Source organism: Montipora capricornis, chromosome 5 (genome assembly GCF_036669925.1).
Source record: "Montipora capricornis isolate CH-2021 chromosome 5, ASM3666992v2, whole genome shotgun sequence".
In the NCBI taxonomy this organism is placed as follows: Eukaryota; Metazoa; Cnidaria; class Anthozoa; order Scleractinia; family Acroporidae; genus Montipora; species Montipora capricornis.
Window position 1 is genome coordinate 28,049,478 of NC_090887.1, and position 20,000 is coordinate 28,069,477.

The 20,000-nt window shown below is 38.3% G+C and overlaps 1 protein-coding gene across 1 annotated transcript in view; it reads right to left on the reverse strand.

The window, feature by feature from the left end:
• Positions 1-20,000, reverse strand: part of LOC138048623 (uncharacterized) — a 210,692-nt gene that overhangs the window by 140,486 nt on the left and 50,206 nt on the right. The window lies entirely within an intron of this gene.

Sequence of the window (20,000 nt, forward strand, 5' to 3'; positions counted from 1 at the left end):
ACGTCACAAATACCTTACAGTTTAAATATCCATACTTAGACTATGGTATTTAGGGATGGAAATTGGTTCAGGCTCGCGTAAGTTTTGAAAATTAATATTTCAATTTCTATACAATGCTTACACCGTATAGGTTGCATCTCAGTACAAGACATGAACACGCAAAAGATCAACGAACCTGGCTTTGCAAACGTTTTGCATCAATATGAATCATTAATAAATGTATAATAATACCAACAACGTCAATAACAATAATTTAATAATAATAATAATAATAATAATACTATTATTATTATTATTATTATTATTATTATTATTATTATTATTATTAAAGATGGTATCATGCATCAGTTTTTGAGGAGAGAGAAAAACCAGAGTACCCGGGTAGGAACCAATCAGAGCAGAGCAGGGAACCAACAAACTCAACCCACATGCGACATAAGTCAGTGAGTCGAAGCCAGGCCTCATTTGTGGGAGGGGAATGTTATCACCACTGCGTTATCCCTACACCTATTCACCAGGCTAAATGTAACAGTGCAAAATTAAACGGTCTGTCATCATTTTTTGTACGAATACACAAATGGATAAGTAAGTTGCGCTGTCTGAATTCTTTTTTCTCAGGTACGGATGGAAAGTCGTTTGCCGGATTTCGAGCATGTTACTGCCTGAAGGGATACTTTCGAAAACACATGTTTGAAGAATGCGAGCCATGCAAGCAAGGATTAAAATGTGAGAATGAATCGATTAATCTTCAACAGGGTTACTGGTGGAAATGGGAGAACGATACGAACAAAGAACTTTACAAATCCTTCGGCAAAGTCTTACGCGGGAATTTTTCTGTTAGCAACAAAACCATGATCGAGTACCCAAACTCTCTTCCTCGAGCACATAAATGCCCAAGACCAGAATCATGTCTGGGAGGTACAAACTCCACTTGCGATGTTGGATATGAAGGACCATTGTGTGAAGTGTGTAGTCCTGAATATTACAAACAGTTGAAGACCTGCAATAAGTGCCCAACAAAAACATGGATGATCGTACAGCTTTCCGTCATAGCTGCTGTAACTATTCTAATCACCGTGGTTGTAGTTTGGAGAAGCAGGAAACAAGCCAAGAAGAAACAAGATCGCTCCTTAGTTGATATAATTCTTGGTAGACTAAAGATTGTTATCGGTTTCTACCAGGTAACCTTTGGAATTCTTGATGCATTTGCGTACATCAAATGGCCAGACTCTCTCTCCCTTATTGGAAAATATTCCGAGATATTACAGCTAAATATATTACAGATTGCCCCAATCCACTGTCTCTTTCCAAGCCTAAAAGTCAATGCTTTTGGAAGATTGTATGCTATGCTCGGTATCAATGCTGTAGTGATCATTGTGGCATTCATTATTTATGGCATTAGGAAGATGTTTTTGACCAGAAAGACCTTCGAGAGTCAAATGGAGAAAGTGAAGAAAATTTCCGAAACAAAGAGATTGGCCTACAGAACAGTCTTTTTCTTCCTTTACTTAACATATCTAAGCACCTGCTCGAAGACAGCAAAGGTTCTTCCCCTTGCTTGTCACAAACTGTGCCTGGACGAAAAAGGTGAAAAGTGCAATAAGTTTCTAAAAGATGACTTTAATATCAACTGTTCCAGCCAAGAATTCCAACGATCTGTGATTGTTGCATACTGTAGTATTTTGTACATCATGTTTCTACCTATAGCTACATTGGTTGTTCTTTGGAGACACCAAAGGTCATTGAAGAAACATGGCGACGGAGGTGACGATGAATCCACATATTCCCAGCATTCAAATCCTGAAATTGTCACAGGATTACAGTTTTTATTCTCAAATTACAACAGTCATGCATGGTATTGGGAACTTGTTGAGACAGCTCGAAAGGTGACGTTAACATCAGCCATTATTCTGATCGGAAGTGAGAGCAGAGCCTATATTGCGTTAGCTCTTGTTATGTCAGGTCTCTATGGAATGTTCTTTGCGTACAAGCGGCCTATAGCGGAACCCTTTGAGAACAAGTTGATGGTTTCTTCCCTTGCTGTAACAATGGTCAACCTAGTAATAGGTGCTGTGAGTAGAATACCAGCAGAAAGTGTACATTCCTCGATGGACTCATACATGGACCATATCGGGTTCAATGCATTGGTATTCGGAGCAAATTTTCTAGTCATTGGAATTCTTGTGGGTAAGCACTTTGTTCTTATTTGTAATTACTAAAGCAAGCACGGTCCATAAATTTTTGTTAATTTTTTGCAGAAAACAAACGTATTTTTGTAGTGCTCCCATGACTCTCTTTTGCTGTTTCTGGAGGTTCTCATACTCAGATCGCCGAGAGTGTTGGTATTTGCACTATTTATTTTGCTCTTTGATGTGCAAACCATGATTGAATTTGCCGGATCAAAGAGATTGTTGGTGAAATTTGTAGCCAACTCAAAAAAGAAGCTACATATAGATGGCAAAGTTCAACTATGCCATCTGTATTATAGCTTTGACCCATTATGCGAGATGTGTTGACGACAAGCATGTTAAGTTCTTCTGAAAATTTCCATTAAATTTCGGAAACACTTGAAGATCTTTCAATATGAGTGGACTAAAGTCACACGAAAAAACATCCGGGCATTTTCAACCATTGGGGGAAAAACAGTCAGGTGGATTTTAATGCCCACTTTTCAGCGTACTAAGCTCCGCTGTTGGGCTTTTCGTTCACTTGCGATAACATACAAACGTATCTCTTTTCTTTCTTCTTTTTTATTTTCAGTCCAGTACCTCAGGTACATTTACTGCTTTATCAAGGAGTGGCGTAAAAATCCACGATGGTCTTTTTCGTGTTGCCTAGCGTTATTTTTGCCTCTTAATGACCTCTTTAACGAAATACGAGGAATGGCGGGGAAAAATGTTCTCACAGAACAAGTGCAAACTGGTACGTTTAACGTGCCATCAGTTTCTAGTGCGATCAACGAGAGTGGAGTAGTAAGCTTTGAGCTTGCTACTATTCATGAGCAGCCGAAAGAGTCAGTTGAACCTCGATCAGTCAACATTGACTTTGAAGAAAGCGACAACGGTGGCTTTGAAGAAGAAGATGCTGACAAAGTGGCATTTGACGCAAGAAAGGAGAGTGGAGCAGTAAGCTTTGAGCTTACTAGTATTCATGAGAAGCCGAAAGAGTCAGTTGAACCTCAATCAGTCAACATTGACTTTGAAGAAAGCGACAACGGTGGCTTTGAAGAAGAAGATGCTGACAAAGTGGCATTTGACGCAAGAAAGGAGAGTGGAGCAGTAAGCTTTGAGCTTGCTAGTATTCATGAGCCGCCGAAAGAACCAGTTGAACCTCGATCAGTCAACTTTGGCTTTGAAGAAAACGAAACCTGTGACCTTGAAGAAGAAGTTGCTAACAGAGTGGACCATTTCGCAGACCCGAAAAAAACTTTCGATACGCCTCTTTGACTGACCATTTAAAGGAATTAAATTAACAGAGAACTATCGCGGACAACGGCAGTCTATTGTAGAAATATAGAACCTTAGGTCCGTTGATGATGTAACCCAACAGCCTATGAGGGTCTTAATTGATCGTCAAGTCGTTATCAGGAAAAGAAGATGAAGGATTACCTTAACTAAATCATGATCTCAAGATTTGGAAGTCTCTACAACGTGCGTTCAATTTATGCCCCTCAGATTCTGTTTTGGAGACTGTTTAACGTTAAAACACTAGATTAAACTGGCCAATCCTTAGAAATTATGTCTATCCTTGACTCGGTCTTCTGTGACTAGAACGGATAAGGGAGCCTTGGATACTCTAAATCTTGTATTGGAATGCCTTACCACGTAGCATTATAGACGATAAGATGAACATGTAATTGACGACAACGTAACGTTGTCTAACGGTTACCGAGGCAGATCCCGGGAAAAAATATTATTGTGAATTACACGGATCACATTCTTCCAACAAGCAATAGCCCCAAATCACCAACAAGTGTGCAATTGCAACCGAACTTACACGGATATATACACAGTCACGCGACACCGTAAACCAACAGTATAAAGAACCAATAAGAGTGATATGAAGTAAATATCAAAGTGTCAGTAGTTTTTTTTTTCTCTTTCGTTTTCTTTTTTTTTTTTTTTATCACGTACGTTTAGAATAAAGCCGTTGAAATCAGAAGGAAGTGGGCAGATGAATGGTAACGCAGTTTTTGTGGCCCGTTGAGTTGAAATGTTTGTCCACAGGGAAACCAGGATTGTTGTTTCGTATACTTCGTCAGTGTTCGTTAAATCCGTCCGGTTTCACCAATATAAAGAATGGTAGGACATCGATGACAGGACATGCAGTATGTAAGATTACTCGACTGGCAGGTAAAATGGCCTTGGGTGGAAGTCCTCTTACAATGACTGACGTATGCACAGGTATGGCGACGTGGATGTTGACAGGCACGCGAGTCACTCTGATCAGTACATGCGCGGCCAGTTGAGTGTACGAGTAAGTTTCTTAGGTTGCGATCGCGTTTGTATGCTACGACATGTGATTGTGAAAATATATGACGGGTCAGCTAGTCGGTTGATAGAATACGGAAATTCTGAAATAGAAAGTGTTTGATTTGCTTGTTGAAAGGGTGGTATGTGAGAACAAGAGGTACTCTGTCAATGGTGCTGACAGTCAGCTCAGATGGGCGTAGGGAATCAGGACGTTTGCGCTTCCTTCTTATTGCGTATTTTAACGGCTTTGTTCACATTGAAGAAGGCTTCTACACCCGAAATGTCTGAGATTTATTTTTAACTACTGACAATTTTATTGTCATTTTATATCATTCTACCTGGTTATTCATTTCGAGGTGTCATGCATCTCCTACAAAAAGGTTTTGGTTGTTGACGCCAACAGTATAGCTGTCGATTCAAAAAAATCCGAGATCCGAATGTCTGCTTTGAGCATAGTCTTGAGACAAGTAAGGAAGAAAGAAAGAAAGAAAGAAAGAGCGCTTTCTGCAAGCTCGCACAGCACACAAGTTGTGGTCACATGGTAGAAATGGTTGTCCTGCGCAAATGAATTAATTGTAAACGACATTCAACATTCACTTATATAGAGCGGCCAAAGGTACAAATTATACGCTAGCGAGTCATTGAGTGATCTTTAAATTATATTGCACAGATTGGCTCAGTTACTTTTGCAACAAATAAAGGAAGAAATCCTACATTTTTTTTTTTGTATCAGGCAGCGTAATTTACTTTATTCTGCACGATTACAAAAAAAAAAAATAGTCCAGGGATAATCACTGACATGAAGTTGTAAACCTCATGGGCTGGCATAACCGTCTCGTATTTTTTCACCTTCTCCCCATTCAAACCGCTCCTAAGCAAATAGGATTTCACGTCTTGGATGTCAATATTGTCACGTAAGCAAGAGCGTGATTTACCCAAGTTTCCAAGGGGTTTGTAGGTAAGGAAGCCATGATTTCTCCTCTGGTTTGTTCTTCACGTTACCGCACGTGGCAATGTTTAGCTGTTACAAATCATTCTTAGCATCGCCTTTTACCAAGGTTTTCGGCTGAACAATTTATCTGCGTACAAACTCCATTCAAAGCTACCATTCCCAACCGTAAAACATCCGATAAATGTGTCAGTTTCGATACATTACGATCTACGCTTCTCCCCGCTCCCCGCTCCACCGCTCGCCATATTGATTTTGTTGGCGTTCCCCAGCCCCCCCCCCCTCATCTCGAAGAGCAGGGTATTATGGGATATGTGGAAGTGGCAAATGAATGCATAATTAGTAATATTGCTGTATATCTTAGTGCTTTATTTCATATCTTGTAATGTTGCCAGGGAGCTTCATAGCCTCAATAGCAAAAAATGATTAATTGTAGTAAGATAGATAATGTTCTTAACTTGATTAATGCATAATTATGGGTTATATCATGTATTTTCTTTGTGAAATTGCAGCTGCATATCATAGTACTTTAATTCATATCTTGTAATGTTGCCAAGTAGCTCAGCCTTAATGGCCAAAAGCAATTCATTTCAGTAAGAAATATAACGTTCTTACCTTGATTAAAAGAATTACTTAAACTTGAAAAGCCTCGATAGTGAAAAAATGATTCATTGTAGTAAGAAAAATAATGTTCGTAACTTGATGAACTCTTTTTTTCTTCGTAAAATTGCTATATTTCTTAGGCCCGTTCCAAACACCGCTCCAGCCATGTGCCGAACCAAACTCAATAAATTTTGACTTAAGAGCGACTTCAGAGAAACGAGCAACGTACCTGTAGGTCGCACCAAACTTAGATTTGGGCTTGGGTAAGAGCTGAGAGAGTTTATAAATTGTCTTAATTTTTGCGCTTCGTTCGGCATATGACCAGAACGCCGTATTATGAATCAGTCGTCACTCCATGATCGCATAATGCGACAGACCCTGCCGAACTCAACGTTGTTTGCCGCTCTAAACATAACCTGCCGCACCAAATTGATTCAAACTCCGCTCTTCAGTCATTTTAAACTCAACAGTTAGGTTTGTTTTGAACGGGCCTTGGTAGTTTAGGTATCTTGTATTGTTGCCAGTTAGTTCAGCCTCAATGGCCAAAAGTAATTCATTGCTGTAAGAAATATAATGTTCTTACCTTGATTAAAAGAAATACTTAAACTTGAAAACGTTTGGGCATATTTTTCCATCTGCTGGAACTCAATAATAATAGGCAACTTATAAGCAACAACAACGGGGACCTGAACGAGAACATCACAAATTTGCAGATTAAGTGGACAAAACGACAGCTTTGCATTCCTTCCTCGTGCATTTCACTTTTTCCCATTTCTTTGGCGTAGACTGAAAAACAGCAGCTTGAAATATCCAAATTTGAGATTTTTATGAAGAACGTCAGCACTTAAGAATAAATTTTCATTTTTTTCCCCCAAATTAAGTGCATTCGTTGGAGATCAATGTTTTGCAAGCCGAGTTGTCCCGTTAAGGCGGGCTGGCTTGTTTAACCGAGGTCCCTGCACCTCTGAGAAAAAAAAACACCAAAAAGCAAGTTTGCGATTATAAGGAAAGTTCTCAGCTCGGTTACCCGAGATGCCGGGATCGCGGCTAACCGGCCGGGCTGAGATTTTTCCACGTAATCACGTTAACCGGGACAGCCCCTGTTCGCCAAGCCAGCGATTTTTAACCACATTACTCCTCTTTAGAGCAAAATGCCCACGGAATAGCTGGGGTCTTTTTCTTGAAATAAAATATGCACATGTATAGGATAGCAAACTTTAGGGCTTCTTTAAATTGTACAATGGTGAAATTTAATAACAATTGAGCGAGACTAACGGCTGTTCACTTCTTCTTCGTCTTGTTGTTATTATTATTATTATTTTTTTCACGCGACACATTCTAAATTTAACCCAAACCGGGCTGGCACACCTCATGTAATATATACCGGGCTGAAACTCATCCCGGCAAACCCGACCAACCTGGCTAATTGAATCGGCCCTTTATGTCTGACGAAATAGTCAATAATGACAAGAGAACTCGACAATGATGTCTCGTGTAAGCTTGAATGGCGACGTGGTGTGTGATTGTTGAAATATGCCAGAATCTTTGTCAACACGGAATTTCAAACGTTTTCAGGTCTTCTACGTTCCTTTTAGCGAGTTTTACAACACATATGAGGCAGCGAGGCATTCATTAAATTTTCTCTTCAATCTTCTCCTTCCTTGGCTTTCTTCGCTTACATTTCTAAATTTCGTTACTCTGTCCTGCTCTTTATCCCGTTGCTCGTCACTAATATGATTTCCCGCCGGCCACGAAAATGTGGGTTGCTAAATGTAACACTGCCACGCTATTTCCCTTCAAGGAAAATTGCCCGAAAACTCTCGTCCCCAGAGGTTGTCCTACCTCCCCACCTCCACAGTGACAGTTTGTACGGGCGGACGGACATGCGTACGCTGACGTCATAACCAGAACTTCTCGAATGGATAGCTTACCCAAATATTTTACCTATAGCGCTCTGTTGAGCTTTACTAAAAATTAAGGAAAAGGCATGCATAAGTGGTAATATCACGAATAATTCTGTAAATGCTTTATACGTCAATGATTGCCATCCAGCATCAGAAACAGTGGTGAATAGGATGATTATCGATGGACACCGTTAAGTTCGTACTTCTAAAGACAGGGAGGGTTTGAGTATCACGACTACCTTTTGGGCACATAATGCGGTGTTACGGTTGTCTGAAATAAATAGAGATGGGAAAGGAGATGTATAGGTGGCGACCCAAGGTCATGCGTCAAATCAAAGCTCGAAACCAATCTCGTTCCCAGAGCCGCGGTCCTTTTGGTTAGCGCCGAAAAGGATCGTGGCTGTGGGGACGAGATTGCGTAGAAATATGGGGAATTTTCACCACTTTGATTTGGACATGCGGGCATTGCGATACGAACCCGATGTCAAGGCATGGCAGATTCACAATCACATCAGATCGAGGTGATGTCCCAGTCGGTCAGCCAGTCCAAGATGGCGTCCAAACCCTGAATTCGCATGACATCACAACCGATACCCGCGATACCCGCGACGTGTTTGGGACATTCGTAAAACGACTCCTTTAGAATGCGTCCTCCCTCGTCGGAACGCAATTATTTATTTACAATTTATTTTGAGTAATTTGGATCACTTGCTTGCGTGGTAAAGAGGATTAAGGAGTAGGCAGCAGATCCAAATTGAGTTCAAGATCCAGTTCTGGTGAGTATATAGAAAGGTCTTGAGAAATATGAAGTGTCTGTGAGTAGTGCTGTGTAGAGGGATTGGGCATAAGGGGGGGTGGAGGTACTGGAGAGGATCAGGAAGTGGTAAGTAAGTAAGTACAAGGGAGGAAAAATATGTCTAGTTCTTTTTCAGACAACCTAAAAAACCTAGCCCCTTTTTTTCTTAACTACACCCCCAAAGAAAGAAAAATCCCTTTTTTAGACAGTTGGTTAATAAAGTTAAACTGGTTTGGAAAAAAAAACACACACAGCAAAAACAAAATTAAACCACAGCATAGACACTATCGAAAGCTCTAGAGAAGGAATACTTCACCAAAATCTAAACATGTAGCGCTCCAATGCTCTCTTAAGCTTACTAATTTGGACTTTGCCACTATGAGCTTTTCACAGTTTTTTCCTCAGTACAGACGTGATGACACTCAAAAGATCCTTGGTCTTGCTCATTAAAAACAAAGACTTGCCAGCCACCTTTGAAAGAAAGTGGCATCTTGAATATTCGGCCTCAGAATCTACAGGTAAGAAAACAAAATGTAGAAGGGAGTAAGGTCTATTCAAGCTACAATGTAGCCCTCTAAAATCGTATTCTTGTTACTCTTTGAACACACATAGGCACGGTTTTTTCAAGAATATTAGAACACAGACGCATTAATTTGTTTTATCTGCCTAAGACAAGTTTCATAACATTTGAAACCATTTAAGTTGATTTCGAAAACGAGGAAGTGCATCAGTAAAGAAGATTCCTGTCAGCAATCATACAAGGAACCTACGACCTTCCCGTTACTGTTTCAAATGCTCTATCACTGCGCATGCTCCGTCACTGAGCTACAGGAAACTCTGCAGGCCTGGGTATGTGTGACAATAAGCCATTGCCGAGTTAATGTTTGCCTCTTCAGAACGAGTATAAGTGCAAAGTTTCTACGTCGTTCGAAGTTGGGGGGCGGGGTCGCTCTGTGGCTGCGCATGTGTAACATTTCTTGCCACGTAGAAGGCAACCCAAGTACAACTCAAACTCGGTATCCCTCATCCATTCAGAAGCAATCACGATGACCACTAATGTACGGACGCACTACGTGAAAGATTGATGGGGGAATATGTTTTAAATCATGTGTGCGTGACCGGAAACGAGTTTCTGTGTTTACGTTGCAAGCAATGCAATATCCGGTCATCGTATGACTCGGTAAAAAAGAACTGCAGTTGCTCTAGTACCGGTGTGCTAGCGAATTTGCAACCCCCCAGATTTGGAGCCCCTGGTACAAATCCAGACCCCCCATATTACAGCTTATTTTTTTAACCGTTTATCGATATAGCTAAATTTTCGATCGGGAAATATTGAAGAAAAGACTTAGATCAGTTAATTTCTTGTTTAAAAGCATTCGCGGCGGCATTTCTTATAAAAGTTTTTAGATGCGAATTTTAATTCCTTTCTAACAGAAGCTTGAGTAACGCACTTGGAATTCGTAGAATTAAGTCAGACTCAAGCTTCAGTTCAAGTTGTTGAAAGCACGCGCTGAGGCTTTTTCGTAAAGTGATGCTTTTTCTTCCATTTGATAGTTTTGATGGGCAGCGCTTTCACAAAGGAGGTGCCATTTTTTGAAGAAACACCTCTTGGTTGGAAGACGCGAACTTAGAAGATAACTTGATTTCAACGCGCTAACAAGTGAGCTATGCACCAACATCGCAGAGGCCCGTTCAAGCCGCCTAATTTTTTTATGTCCATGTCTATAATTAGAAGCAATTGCATAACCAGCTAAGTGCAAGGATCTCGTCTCCATTATGTCTATAACCAAGACTTCAAATGCAGAGATTTACTTCATTCAAGAAAAACAACAATGTACACACGATACAATAATCTCTTTTCAGGTAAAAGAGTTTTTCCCTCCTTCTGGTTTACTTTGATCTATTTTTCAATTTTTGTTCCCTTAAATTTCTTTCTTTTGCGCTTGGTAGTTACACTGAATTATACAAACTCAAGGATCGACGAGAACACTCTCAATCTTCGAACTTTATTGGACGAAGTCAACACAACAATGCCAACCCAGGCAAATCGTTCAATCTTCAAGAGTTTTACATGTACAATTTTAAGATAATGACTGTCCCCAATTTATTATTTGTACGGTATCCGACAAATGAGGTATAAAATGGCTCCACTTATATCGATAGATGGTATGCAACGCACATCACTAATTGGAAAAAGCAGCTATTAACCTACTATGCCAAAGCTAGTTGAAAATTATTCTGAATAAACATTTTCTAACTTTTTTTTTTATTTTTATTTTTTTTTTTTTAACAACTGTTGATTCCTCGTCGAACCGCACAGAAAAGATAATAAATGCATTATATCTCAGATAGTACGCGGGCTATGATTGGCTAATTCAAAACTACGGCCCGCTCAGAAATTTGAAATATTGATGAAACATGATGTGAACATGACGTTCACATGAAATAAATTTCAAAAAGCGACTAAGACTTTTAAGTCAGAGATATAATACACATCTTACGAAAAACAACAAAAAAAGTAAGGTGACAAACGCTAACACCAACCCGGTTTGACTGGCGAAAAATGCCTGATTGGTCGAGCCTTGTCATGTGACTTCAATACCTCAAATCAAACATGGCTGCCATTCGGTGTTTATCAGATCTCTGTCGGCAAAAAAAGACGCTTTTTCAGGCCAGTAAGACGGACGAATATTTGACTGCATAGTGAGTTTCTATGCCAGCGAGATTCTCTTTCAAGCCAACAGTGCTACGAGGGAAATTTCTTTAAAAATTTTAAGGTCAACGCGAGTCTCGGTTGCTAGTGTTTGATTTCAATTCGTGCGTTTATCTTTTAAAAAGTAGAAAAAAAAGATCCCCCCTAAATTTTCAAATGGTTTCTCTTCCAACTAAATAGTTACACACTGTTTCCGCGGGGGCCCGCATCTAACAGAAAATGTTAAGATTTTCGCATTTTTTTTTTTAAATTAAGTTGTTAAAATTGCCATTCAAGTGGTCCATAGAGGAAAATTTATTAAGACCAAGGGGAAAATTTAGAAATGTATTTCAGTCGTTCAAAAATAAATTTTAAAGTGAATTTAGCAGTAATAATAACCAAAATCATACTTAACATGCCATCATCATCATGCACCTCATACTGGGTACACTAGAAGGAAACCTTTTAGTTGCAATTTTTGTTCCAAGCAAAAATGCCAATTGTTTGCTTTCCTCCAAATTATAGAAATAAACATAGATTAGGTTAACTCTGAATAGCCAAAACAACGATATTCTAAGTTGAGAATTTGATTCAGAAGTCCAGCTTACTAGCAGGGAGAATTTTACTGTAACAAAATATTACTACAGCTAATAATACGCTTTCACCACATTGTAAGGGGTAGTAAGGGGTAATACTTAATCAGGAATTGATTTTATCTTCCAGCAATAAAACAGCAGGAGGATATAAAATTAGGTATGTTCAGTGCCACCCTCCAAAACGTTTCACAAATTTCACGCTGGCCTACTAAGTACTTCCAGTACAACAAATTATTTAACCTCTCTTTGTGGACTCTGGTTGCAACACAGCTGCTTCGATAATTTTAATCCCCTTGCATTATATTTAACTTTTAAAAAAACCATAACTTCATATTTCCGTAATATTCGTTAAAAGACATGGAGCAAAAGCATACAAAGTTACATTTGATAGGGGCATGATCTCATGTTGCAGTTTTCTAGATAAGACTTCACAGAAATAACTCCTGTTACCTGTTAAGTTCTTTATCAAAAGATCAACTGAAGTATTACATGTTACAGCTCCAATGGGGATTCCCTTACGAAAATGAAAGGGCTTCTCGTTGTTCCTTTTTGGAGAAAATTTTGTGGATTTGTACTGCTTATGATACTGAGACCAAACAGCTGGCAAAGTTGCTGCAGTACATTTAAGGCTATCAATCTGAAAAATGAATGGAACTGTAGAACAATTTGGTAAGCGAGCAAATAGCTTTTACTTATGAATTATAAAATGCCAGTCATTTGTCAGTTTAGAACTGGTTCCTCTAAGGGGTCAGATTTCTTTAACCTACATCCACAAAACAAGATTCTGTTACCTTTAAGGGCTGTTTTTTTTTTTTTTAAAAAGACCCCTCCTGAGCCAACTGCATCCTCATGTTTGGATTCTCACTGATTTAATGACTTTCATATATTATGCAAATTTGTTCTACAATAATACTCAAATACCATAAAATATTTTTAACCTAACTTTTTTGCAAAGTTTACTCCCTGAGCCACCAGCTTCAACTTTGACACTTTGTTCTAAACGCCACAGCAGTTGTATAGCAATGGGGGAGGTCATGATTAATCACTTTGTTTTGGTTCAAATGAAGAAAAAGAAAGTCAAAGTAATGATCCCACTTTAACCCTTTCACTCCTAAACCGGCCATACTTAGTATTTTACTCTCTGTAAAGCCAGAGTATTTTGCTCTGTCTAACACCAGACGATTTCAATTACTCATCAATGGGGAACCCCATGAAGTCAACAGTCTTACAGTATATCTCAACATATAGAAAATGAATTCTGTGGACTTAAACATTTCCAAAAGAAATGCCGTATATTCCCAATATGGTTACATAAACTCTTCAAGATTTACGTGCTTCAGGAACTTCAAATCAATGAATATTTTGAATATTTTTCCTGAACTCCTGCAAACTATGTACACTTTTTAATGGTTTGCCCTTTAAAAGTAACATTCAGAAATAATGCAAATACAACTGAGGCTGTTTTGCATTATCTACAAGACAAGACAACAATATCCTTTATTCAAATACAATCAATATGAAAGCAATAATACATGCTTGTTGGGTCATGTGCTAACTATAACAAAGATACACTACAGGAAATAAAAGCTTAAAACTACGTATGTGACAGACATAGGATATCTACACATAAGGGATAAGAAAACTAAATCAATTGCTATCCAAAGATCATATTGCAAATACACCAAAAGGTAACGGTTGATTGACAAGTTCCGTGTGAAAAATGGTAGAGCATGTTTGAAGTCCAGCAGGAGGGCCAAGATGAGAGGTTATGATAAAAACTTTAAACATTTTTTACCAAAATTATTTTACTGCCACCAAAGCCAATGAGACCTTATGCATGGGACATTGTTTCTAGCTGCAGCTCCAAATCACATAATATATTAATTAACAAATTTTGCCATCTCAGAAAAGAACAAACATGTTGGGTGTAACCAGAAAAAGTCCAAGGCAATAAAGCTTCCTTTCAGCCTTGTCAGGAACAACTATCCACTGTCAACCATACTTGACTCAAAACAGTATTTCCTTGATCCAACAACACATGACAGTCCCCTAAAACCAAAATTACGTCATTAATGCTTCCAGAAAACAATAGTCTAAAAAAAAAAAAGATTTGAAAAACAGTCACGAACCTGAATCTACAGATATCTATATACATCTGTACCTACACTTCTGTTCTTCCAAACATTATTTTAATTAACATGGATTTTTATTTTGATTTTAAACTCAAATTAATTGCAAATCCATAACTTGATAACTACTTGAACGCAAGGATCGTTAAGTTCTGAATGCTAAAAAGTATAATAACTTAGACATTTACCAGAAAAGGGAATATAAATGACCTTAAAAGCAGCTATTTAAAATATTTGATACTAGGGTCACGTTCCCAATGACACAATCACATTCAAAATCAAATTCACATTAGGCAGCGTGTAAATTTTAAGATCATTTTATTGGCATTTAAGGCTATTCATGGCATCGCGCCACCTTATATTTCAGAGCTCATTTCCATCAAAGCCCAAAGTGCTTATAGTCTAAGGTCTGCTAACGGAATTTTGCTCTCGCCTAGTCTTATCAAGACTCGCAAAACACTCGGTGACAGGGCATTCCAAGTGGCAGCACCGCAAATTTGGAATGCCCTGCCACTAGAACTGAGTCAAAACACAAATATTTCGAGTTTTAAACGATGTTTAAAGACACATCTTTTTAGATCTGCTTTTCAATGAACTCAATTTTAGAACAATATTTTGTATTTTCGAATGAAAATTTTTTAAAGTCAATTTATTTGTAGTATCACCATTATTGTAATTAGCATTATCTACTACTTTTTAATAATTATTATTGTAAATATCTTTAATTTCTATTCATTGTAATGCGCCCATGATCATTTTATGAAATGGGCGGAGAAGAAGTATTAAAAATTATTATTATTATTATTATTATTATTATTATCTGAAAGAATCATTGATCATTCATGTAGAGGTGCCGATCGTATTAAAGGAGTAACCCAGAAAAAATAACCTTGACGTTGAACAATATTGCCATTTCCCTGCCATCTGGTACAAGCCAATTCACACATGAACGGAAACCTTGGGAATCCTCCTTTCTGCACATTACAGTAACTTTTTGTACCCGGTGGCAACAAACTTTCCAGATCGAAAACTGCGTAAAAAACTCACCTGTTTCGCAGCTCTTTTCCCACGAAATAAAATTTTCCAGGAGCAAATCTTCCGTGGATACTGGCTGGATTTGAGTTGCAAACGTGTTACACAACATAAACGTTCTCTAAGAATACATTCCACTTGAAACTGGCGTTAAAACTAGTCTTGATCGCTCTAAAAAGAACGGAAACCAACAAGCTACCGATTCTCAAACGGCAGCCATTTTTCTGTTCTTCTCAGGAGCGCTTTTCTCACGAGAGCCAATGATAGTCCCGGGAACGTATCACGTGTCACATTGCGCGACTCATGCGCAGACATTTTTCGTTAGTAAACAACACGGTGTGGTCAACACATCACGCATGCGCACATTTGGAGCCGCCACTTAAAGGGGTGCCTAATAAATCCGCCTGTTATCTTAGCTATGCCATACTGATGAGAGCCAACAAGGCCGGAACACCTGTGCATGGCATTCTGTCTTGGCCACACCGGGTCGGTGTTAGCGTGTGTCACCTTGTGAGCTTCCTTTTCTCGGTCCATACTGTAAGTTACGGATCCTCGTTTAACAGACCAGAATTTGAATAGCATTTACACAAAGTTTGATGCAAAGTCAGATTCGGACTGAGGGGAGACTTCTCCCCTCTCATTTCTCCACTTCTTTTGCTTCATAACATATATATATATATATATAAGTAATCCAACATCTTTCTCGTCAATTTTGGAATGAATGAGCATGAGTACATTTTTCAAAGACGAACATTTTGTGCTCGCGCATTTGGTGAAAACAACTACGAGTGCTTTTGTATACGAAATTGCACGAGAAAAATCACGCGATTACTTATCAATAATGAAATATGAAAAGTATCGAGAAAGCCCGTTGTAATTTAACGGAAGCAGGACTAAAGCAACGCATGCGTTTCAGGTAATCACGCAGGACAAAAGCAACGCATGCGTTTCAGGTAATCACGCTAAAATTGCGTCATTGATCATTGATCAATTAGAATACATGGTTATTACGTTTATTATTATTATTATTATTATTATTATTATTATTATTATTATTAAAACAGAAAAATAACTTTTTAAAAAATCTTTAAGGGAAGTAAATACTCAGGATGCCTCTTTTTATATCAATCAAATGCAGATAAGGTTCTGGCAGAAAAAGTATTCGTCATTTGCATGCCATTTAGAATATATCTGTTCGAAAAAAAAAAAACTGTCTCTTCTGTTTTTTAAGTGCCCCTAAACCCAAAATATTTTTTTCGCTAAAATGATTCTTGTAAAATCTGCACCTGTGTAAAACGAATTGCGACCATTTTTTTCTTTTTCTAACAAATACTGCCTTTTTATAGGCTTCAAAACGTGCAAAAAACCAAGCATCTTTTGTTTACGACCGAGTCAGAAGGGGAGTAGGTCTATTCCTGATTTGACGTCACAAACATTACATTAACTCTTTGTACACATGTAGTAGTTTGTGACGTCAAAGCAGGAGAAGATCCACTCCCCTTCTAACTCGGTCGTGAACAAAAGATGCTTGGTTTTTCGCAAGTTTTGAAGCCTATAAAAAGGCAGGATTTGTTACGAAAAGGAATTTAAAAATGGCCACAATGCGTTTGGAACAGGTGCAAAGATTCATTTTTGCGAGAAAAAAAAATATTTTGGTTAGGGGCACTTTAAGCATACGTAGTCATAATTGTTTATTTTAGAAAAGGAGTTCCCTAGATAAGATAGCTGAGTAAAACACCTGTACCCAATTCTTCAAAGCCCGATTAAGCTAATCCTGGATTACTGGAAACTTAAGTAGCAGTTTATTTGGTGCTTCAAAAAGAACTTGCTCAAAATTTTTAGCCTTTAATTTCGACGAAGACTTTTTTTTCCCTCAGCCTAAAATTATTAGTTAAACCTTTTTTTTACTGACAAAATTCATACCTAGGCTGGTACTTAATCCAGGATTAGTGTTGATCGGCTTTTGAGGAATTGGGCCCTGGAAACAGGAAACTGAATGTGACCATTAGCAAAAGTTTACTGCGACTTGACGTCATCATGCCTACGTTGACGTTCAGTATTGATGAAGGCGTCTATCATAACAACCCTTATCACGTAATTCGTTTCCTACAATAAAATCGGCTCCCCACACATTGAATGTTCATCTTACAGAGACCAAGTTTTCTTAAAGTCTAAGTAACCACAGAAATAAAAACTTTTGCAATCTGGATGTACATTTTATAAAAAAAAATGGTTGAAATTTATTTGTATTTACTTTACTTAATAGCTTCACGGAATCATGTTTCTTTTACCCTGCAGAAAAATTGTATTTCTTCTCAAAATATTGATTTAAAATAGTTGTCTTTGCCAAAAGAAGACCTTTAAATAAATTGCTCGTTGGCTACAAAATTGTAATATGAGATTGAAATCTTTAACGCCTTTAATTGTCGCGTAAAGACAGTTCCTCAAAAATGGACAGACGAAAGTTAACTCTAACTTTGCGAGTTTCTGTAAGTTTCAAATGGGCACTATTGATTTTAATTACAAACTTTTCATTGAAAGTTGGCGTATAAATCGAACGATTCAAGTAAACATTAATTTACAAAAAAATTTTAATAAGAATAAAACACAAACAGCAATTACATGCAAACATGTTTTATTCGTATTCAAACTTAAAACGGCCAGGTCAAAAATCTGTACCAGTAAAAAAAATCCAGTCAACGTACACTACCACCATTTAATTGATAATCGTGAGAACAACATTTTTTTGCCCACGTTATACCTGGCTATAACTGATTGGCATTCAGCCAGCTTCGCAATGCAATACTTTGTAGCAGCTCCAGCAACTTTCTCTTTAAAATTACCTTTCAGTTCTTGATCCCAGAGTCAAAAAAGGGAAAGCTACAGCAACAAAATGAAGTTAAATAATCCCTCTAGATGCTCAAGTCCCCCTCCCCCCCCCCCTTCTTCCTAGCCATCCCAGCTTAGAAGCTTGAGATTAAGCTCTTTCAAATTGAACAGAGTAAATGAGGTAAGAATTCGGTGTACCACTAGACACACGTGCCAAGCATGAGATATATAATTCACTATGAAGTCGGTTGAACCAAGGAAATATGATTAAAGTTCTAATGCGTTTGATTTATACATCATATTGCAGTATTGCAAAAGAAACACAATATAAATAAAGTACTGTTCATAGCTCGTACTGACTAGAGGTGACTATTGACTTTTCCCTCTTATTTTATTTTCGCCATCACATTGAGTGGATTAAAAAAGGTCATCAGTTAGTTCTAAATCAAATCCCTTAAGTCCAAGGGCTGGCGGTGAAGAGAGCAATGCGCATGATATTTGGACAAGTAATAATGGAAAGGAAAATACCTCGGTTATATTCAATCCAGTAAAACTCAACAGGACTGATTGGTTTTACTCCTCAGCTGATGGAATTCTAGAGGTAGGGTTGTATGTACTTGGTGCAGACGACGTTAAAGGAGGAATGGTTTGAGGAAAAGTGGGTTTTAGCGAACTTGCTCCAGCAGCGACCTGAGAAGTGGTGTTATTTGGTGTTTCTGTTGTGGAAGAAAAAAATTATGTAATTCCATTCGACGTCTGAACGTAAAACCGGGAAAAGACCACTGACGAGTTGTTTGATGCAGGTTAAGTAGTAAACGGGATTAAATTACTAGGTTGAACTTTTTTTTTTCTCTCGTGTACGTACCTGGTACCGGTGCAGAAGGTGTTTGAGAAGAAGTGGTTTGAAGAGAAGTGGAGATTAATGTACTTGATCCAGAGGCGATAGGAGAAGGGCTGTTATTTGGTCTTTGTGTTGTCAAAAAAAAAATATCTAAAAGTGAAAGGAAATAATTTTATTAATTCCATTAAAAAAAGCTGAATAAAACAGGAAAAACAATGGATGAGTTGTTCGGAGGAGTTTACTTTTAAACGGGTCTAAAGTCCTAGGTTAGGTGGCTCTTTTTTCTTTTCATCTGATAGAATCCTATAGGTAACCTTGTACGTACCTGAGGCAGAAGGTGTTTGAGAAGGAACGATGAGAAGCGGAGATTAGTGCTCTTGGTCCAGAAGCTAATTAAGTGATCTGTGAAGTGGTGTTATTTGGTGTTTCTGTTGTCCAAGAAACAATACCTAGGACTGAAACAAAATAATTGTTACTAAATCCATTATGTGCCACGCAAACGCCTTGCATAGTTTATAATTTTTAACTGTTTTTTGTGAAGTAATTTACTAGCGAAATATTTGCAAGATGGCTATGATACCATACTCTCGTGTGGTGCTGTTATCTCTTCGGAAATGGACTAAAAATGTTGGAACCCTATACAATGAACCGCCATTACAGCGTAGCACGTGGCAAGCTCTGAAGTAACTGGGCGTTTTGAAAACGAAAAGAGGTACGAGAGCTGGAGCTACTGTAATTTAAATAAGAGTAGAAATTACTAAGAGCGTTCTGAGGCAATAATAACTGAGGCAAACGTAGACAATTCGAGGATTCCTGTAATTCTAAGTCAGCGACAAATCAGTCCTAGCTAAGACCAAAAGCCTCAAAATTTTATTACAATAAAGCCCTTTGGACGCCAAAGTCAACCAAGAATTACACCGCAGTGCCTGGTATTAAATACTCCTTCAAGTGTCAAACCCTTTGCTCGTGAAGAACTGCAGAGTGAACTGTCAAGCAATTATATTGATTTGTGCTTCCTGTCGGAGACATGGCTTTGAAGGGACATTGCGAGCTTGCTTGTGATTCCTGTTGGATATTAAATGCCTCGCAGAGACAGACAGGGCAAAAGAGGTGGTGGAGTTGCAATACACTGCAGAACTGACCGGAGAATTAAGGAA